The sequence below is a fragment of the Pinus tabuliformis genome, chromosome 2_1 (genome assembly GCF_031772625.1).
Source record: "Pinus tabuliformis cultivar Carrire ecotype Pingquan chromosome 2_1, CPIR1, whole genome shotgun sequence".
Lineage (NCBI taxonomy): Eukaryota > Viridiplantae > Streptophyta > Pinopsida > Pinales > Pinaceae > Pinus > Pinus tabuliformis.
The window spans coordinates 458,306,267-458,313,245 of NC_142299.1; positions in this window are offsets into that span (position 1 = coordinate 458,306,267).

Here is a 6,979-nt window from a genome sequence, read left to right on the forward strand (position 1 = left end):
GCATGATCAATACAGCAGGTAGCGCTTCTTGGAGAAACAGTTAAGAAATGGAAATGTGATGTAAATACCTCTTCCTGAGTGTTTTCTGTGTATGACAGCATTTTGAAAAGACAGCCATATTCTTTTTAAACCAAAAGAAATTAAAAAGAACACCAGAATTTGTCTTCTACAAATAAAATAGTTTTTCTTTTATTTATTGTTTTTGTATAAATAAATACAATCCTCAGCTATGCCTGGTAGGCTTCTGCAAAATTGATATCACACAATCAGTTTATTTTGCCTGGCAGTGACAGCCTTAAAATTATAACTTTTTTAGAACTGGAAGTGTTACTTCAACAGAAAAAGGGATAGCCAACATTTAATTCCTTCATTACAGAAAATTGCCCAGTTTGACTGGACATACTGCCTTAGCTGAAATCTGACTAGGCTAACAAAAAGTAGTTAAGAAATTTAAATTAGTAGTTGGGCTGAGAGAGCTTGCATGCTTCTGGTTTTCTTCGGGGGCTTTGGCAGGCTCACTGTTAGTCTTTGTCATCAATGTGAAAGTTCTTTTTGTCGCTGCCCAAGTCAAAGGTGTTATCTTCTGAACTATCCTTTGGGGTACCAAAATTGTCTAACTTTGAGCTTCCACATAACTTGTGTCACCCCCTGTTTCACTCTCATTGTCTGAGAATTCTTTAGTTTTCCTTCCATCATCTCAATCTTTGACTCCAACATTCTCACCTTTCTATTGCTTTCTCCAAGTCGTGCTTGTAGTTTCTTGCTCTTGTTATGTGCCTGAGTTTTTCCTTGAATCGCTCTACTTTATCCTTAACCTTGGCCACTTTGTCTCACAACATTAACACCTGTGTTTTCCTTCTCTTAGGAGCCATTCCTGCACAAAAGTTTTGGGAACAAAGGAAGAGGGATAAGTGTAGAAACAAATGAATATTTAGGTCACCCTGCCTCATTCCCAAGCTCTGTTGTCTATACCCATTTTTTGTCCATTATTGTGCAAAAATTTTGCATGTACGTCACCTCACACCCACTGTATCAGGTGGTAATGAATTGAGTGCAGCAGTTGCCTCTGTTAGGATTGCTTTAGCTTAATCTCTCTTGGAGCAAGATTTAATGCTCAAATTTCTAACTTATCTGCATTTGATTTGAACTTCCTAACATTGTGGGTTAATTGAATGAAATTAAAGTTTGATAGTTTGGTGTGCACACATAAATGAAGTCTTTGCAACTTTTTTTTAGGCTTCACTTTCCTCATCTTGTTACTGTTGCTGCACAAACTAGCAGGCCTTGTGAAGAGGCAAAAGCTAGAGGGTACAACAACACTCGGGACAGAGGCCCATTGTCACCACAGCCTAAGTCCCCTACTCTTCTCGGATTTTCACTGATGGGAGGAGTCCTAGTAATAGTCACTTATGATAAATGTTTCTTCGATAGGTTCTAAGTGAGAAAAGGTGGCTCATTCAATGGAAAGGTTCAACAAAGGTCCAAGCTTTGGCAGAAGCTATAAAGACTTTCCATGAAAAAACCCCTTGGAAAAGAAACTACATGAGATTTAGGGTTGAGAATTGACACGTGATATATGTGCATCCGAGGTCAAGGTAGCTGGGAGAAAAGGCAATGTATGATTTACTTCACCAAATACTAAGGAATATGCCTTCAAAGAATCCCCAAGTTGAAGGATTAGCATATAGGGTTCCCTCTTGATGTGACAACTTGGACATCAAAATTTATGGAGATTCCACCGTGGGAATTCCACCAAAACTTGAAGACCTCTATAGGAGACACAACGAAAGATTTCTATCCAAACGAATTTCGAAAATTCCTCCAAAAGATTTCACAACAAGCCCTAGGGGAGCCTCCTTATTCTTAAAGGGACGAAATTTATGAAGGGAAAAGGACGAAAATTTATGGATTAAATCCAAATTTGACCACCAAGGGACTTGATTAGTGCCTACACCATTGGGAGAATGGAGTCATGGGTGCTTCTAATTGGCTAGATTGACCTTCAAGGAGGCTAAATGTGTTGGAAATCTGGAGGTTTTCATCTTATTATCAGATTTCCATCACATGATAATTACTTGTGAGACTGTTAGCTATTTTATTATTATGTTTTCTTCTTTCATCAAGCAATTACCATAAAACATGAAGATCACAAAAGACAATAGAACACAAGATATTGGCTCCAAGCCAGGGCAAAACCCAAAAAATATTTTCTTATAGAATCAGATCAAATGGGATATCCAAGACCCATAACCGCAAAAATTCCCACCTCTAGATGCCTAGACAGACCTTCCTTCTTTTTAGCAGATTCATCAGCTAGAGATCAACAACAAATCTTCAACTAGGCAGAGTTTCCATAAGACAAATATCAAGAGATAATCTTCCTCAAACTAGACTTCCACCTTCCTCTTCTTTGCTATCCCTTCCTGTGATATTTCAGAAGAAATTATGTGATGTGTGTCCAAATGAGCTCCAACTTCCTTCTATTTATACTTGTCCAAGGGGGTGCGAACAATCATGTCTTTTGAGGGTAGGGCTGATTTGTCATGTAGGTCGACGTGGCATCTAGAGGGATTTCTGTCCCAAAATTCACATTTAAAATTTCTTTTTCTTTTTCTTTTACAATAGGGGTCCAAAGTAAGATTTTGACTCTGACTCAAAAACCTAGAAGCATAAAGAACTCGCTTATTTAGAAAAGTAATATTTTTCTTTTTCTTTTCTTTTGTTTTTTACTTAAAATACATGATGGTACAAATTATGAAAACCGAAACTAGTTTCATTCTCCAACGCTCCCTCTTAACTAGGGAGGTTTTCATAATTGTACACATAGTACTTGGATTTTTCTTATGACTTGTTTAGTGTCTCTTGTACCTGTGCATGGATTTTCTTGATGTTTTCTACAAATTTTTAAGCCCACAAGGCATCCCCTATAATATCCCCCCTTACTCCTTGCTACCCATATGCAATATCCAAAGGTTAAGGTGGAAAATATACAAAACAAGTTTCAAATGGGGACATACTAGTAGAAGTGTGGATTTTTATGTTATAAGAGTGTTGTATATATACTAGATTTTCATCCAAGGTATTTGGATGCTTCTGATTATAACCCCTCAAAAATTGCACCATAGTCTTGTTGACTACCTCTATCTTCCCATCTGTCCGAGGATAGTGATGAGCCTAGGTATTGCAACAAGAATGCTGCAACTCCTAGGGCTACCAGCTTTACTTATCAACCTGGGGTTCATACAAACTTGGAGGTGACAGTGCTATATGCACAAGTAAAAGTGAAGGTCCTGCCTGTTGTCACTGTTCATCTGGCAAGAGACCCCAGGGGTTCCAAGCCAGACTTCTATAGGGTCAGAAGAAGCTTGATTCTTTGATGGAAGAAGAGAAAATCTATTCTAAGAGAGAGCTACTCTACTGTAGTAATGAAGAAAACAACTTGTAATGCTAACTCACACCATAACCTAATTAACCAATTAAACAGCTATGCTAAGCAAAATTGCTAAATCAATCACTAACCTAATGCTGCTATCTAAGTTACAGAAGCAAAGAGCATCAAACTATACTAAGGTGCAAACGAGGAAACTAAGCTAAATTGATTTTCAAGCGAAAGAGCAATCAGAGGACGAAATCAGTGAAAGGAGGATGTAAGGAAGCAACAATGCATAAGAACCGTTGGATCAACCAACGAACAGAAGATGAACGGTGAAGATCTTATCGCGAAGGCTTAAGTGAATAGATGGATGAACAGGGTGAACGCACAGGATGAACGACGAAGGTCTTATCGTGGAGGTTAAGTGGATAGATGGACGAACTGGACGAACGAACAAGATGAACGATGGAGATCTTATCGCGAAGATTAAGTCAATAGAAGGACGGACATGATTAATCAGAGGATGGACAGCGGAGATCGTATCGCGGGAAGAAAACGTGCGGAAATGATGGAGCGGGTTTCGAAGGTGGTAAGCAGTTTCTCGCGCATGCTCGACTCTGTAAGCTGTATTTCTGAATTTCACGCGTTTAGCCTAACTGAGCGACACGTAGCATGAGAAAACCACTTTTCTCGCGTGTTCACGGGCGGATAACTGTCGTGTAAGAATCCGCGCGAGATTGCGCGATAGCCGTCGGATCAGGCCAGACAGATCAATGGTGGAGATTGGCCAAACTAGTTGGCGAGCGGGTGACGCGATAGCCGTTGGATCAAGAGACAGATCGACGATGGAGATGGGCCAAGCTAGTTGGTGAGCGGGTGATGCGATAGCCATTGGATCAAGAGACAGATCAACGGTGGAGATTAGAGCGCATAAAGTAGGTAGAAAACTTCGCGCGCGATGGCTGTTGAGTAAACTAATGAATCAGACAGTGATTGGTCAGGTTTGTTTTGGATCGGACGATGAGGAAACGATGCATGAAGAACGTGCTGAAGGAGGTTTCAAATGAAAACGACAAAAAAACCAGTGAGGGTGACAGTGGATCGAGAGTGATGGAAACCGACGACAGTGAAATGAAACAAGTAACTGCGTCAAACAACAAACTCTAAAGCTCATGCGAGAACTAGAAACCTGTGTTTTTGGGGTTGCTGAAGGGTTTCTTCCTCAAGTCATGGTCCCAGCGGGAGGAGGTGAGGCCGAGACACCCACAGACAACCTTATGATGATATTTTTCGCCTAGCTAACCTGTGAATTGAAAGAAGGCACAAATGGAAGTAAACTAAAGCACAACCGATCTACTCTACACTACTGTAAGCGGAATGCAACTACTTAAGCAAATAAATAGAAAACCATGAATCATCTACGCTATATTGTTGTAATGGAAATGCAGCTACTTAAGCAAATGAATAGAACCAGAAAGCTACTTAAGCAAATGAACAGAAACATAAATCGATGTTATCATACATGTACAATAAAGAGGAGCTTTGACTGCTCGGGTTGGACCCTAACCCAAGAGCTTCAACCTTGTGAGTTAACTCAGTGCTGGCTCAAAATAGAACTCATATTTATTATAAAAACCATGGATTACATAACAAAACTGTCACAAGTAAAGTGGAGTTTTACAATAAAAATCCGAATCCTATTGAGGTCCTAAGCCTCTCTACTTATACATCTGAAGTCTCCAACGACTTCTTTCCAAATTAGGGAGGCTTGGATCCCCATTCAAGATAAACTGGTTTCTATCACTTTCACTTGCTCGGCTGTCTTTTAGTCCTCATGTTTTGGCTGTTTGCACTTCGAGCTGATGGAGGAATATTCGAATGGAGGGGTAGTAAATGAGGAGGATTTACCTCCTATAATTCATCTCCCTTGTCGCATTCGAGTTTTGACCAAGGTCTTTGCCACAGTTCCTTGCTTTTGTCCTTTATTCCTGCATTTTTATTTGCTTTTATCCTTTATTCCTGCATTACATGCACATTACGCCACAAAGAAAAATATCAAAGTCTAACTCATCTCATAAACAAAAAATAATCAAAAGTATGCAATAAGTTGTGAGAATAGTTGGTTTAAATAAGCCAGGAGGTGGATTAAGGCCAATTAAGGCCCATATAATTACCCAATGAGGAGGCACATCATCACCTCCCTGCTTAAAGTGTTGCTCATCCTCTGAGCAACTTAGTCAATGTCCATGTCCTTCATGGCTCTAGTAGCTTCTCTGACATCCCATGCTTTTGTTGTGGTCTCTTCTTCTTGTTTATAGAAGCCTGCTTTCCTTTCTACTTCTTCCCACTGCCTCTTTTCCTCTTCTTCTTTTCTCCCTTCTAGCATCCCTAGGAGTAGTGGTGGACTGAGTTTTAGGCCTATCAATTGACCTTCAACCTTTGCATTGATTGCTTATACATAGGTGTCCTGTTGAGTGCCTCTCTCAACCTTTGAGGGGAGTGATATTCTCTGATCTTCAAGCTGTGTGGCAGTGTTTTCCATCTCCTTTAGCAGGCATGTATATTATCATCTCTTAGCAGCCTAAACATATCCTCAAAATGTGAAATTGCTTGCTCTTGGGCAACAAGATATCTAAGTGCCAGCTGAGGATCATTTGCAGTTAGATTATGGGTGCTGATTAGGGCCATGGGATTTGATTGTTCAACTTTGATGAAAAGAGGTTCATTTTGCTTTCTGGCCAATATTATTTTCATCTCTACAGCCCTTGACTTCTCATGGTTCATCGATGATGCCAAAGCCATTAATTGTAGATCTCCTAGATCTGCATTAGGATCCCAAATATTCATGTCTTTGAGGGCCATGTTGTGCAAGTAAAACACAACCATTTAGGCCCTATCCTCTTAGTGCATTTTGATCACAAAGGTCAAGAAACTGCTTGTAGTTCTGAAATGGCATGGTGCCCCTTTGTGCTAGTGTTTTAACCTGAAATTTCAGCCATTGTTATTTGAGGTAAGGAGCATAGGATTTAGCTAGCATCCTACAATGGATGGCCTCTTGTTGTTCTTTCTCCTTTGTTTCAATGCGTTCTTCCTCTTGTTGTTCTTTCTCGTCTGTTTCATAGCCTTCTTCCTCTTCTGTTTCAGCATCATCTCCCTTCTCTTCTGCTTCATCATATTCATTTGTATTAGTTTCTTGTTGTTGTTTTGCCTCCTCCTCACTGACAGAAGGACTAACATCATAGGTGAGGGTTTTGATGTCATCCTCTGCTGGTAAGTCTCTGAAGACTGACCATGTTATAGGGATCCTGAGGTTTTGGAGGGCATCCTTAATGAGGATCCTGATCAATCCATGGTGAGCCAACTGTTGGGAATTCCCTTCCTTTACTTTGTTGCTGGAGTCTATGAGTGATTGCATCAAGAAATAGGGTATGCTGAGTCTTTGGTGAACTGGTGTTTCTACCCCAAATCTTAATTCTTCAAGCATTCTAAGATGGTAGCCATAAACAACACTGTATCTACCCTCACAGTGTTTGTGGGTTCTCTCCTATTAAACCCTCCTCTCATCTTGCTTGTGGGGCTTGAAGAGGAAATGAGAGGTGTGACACA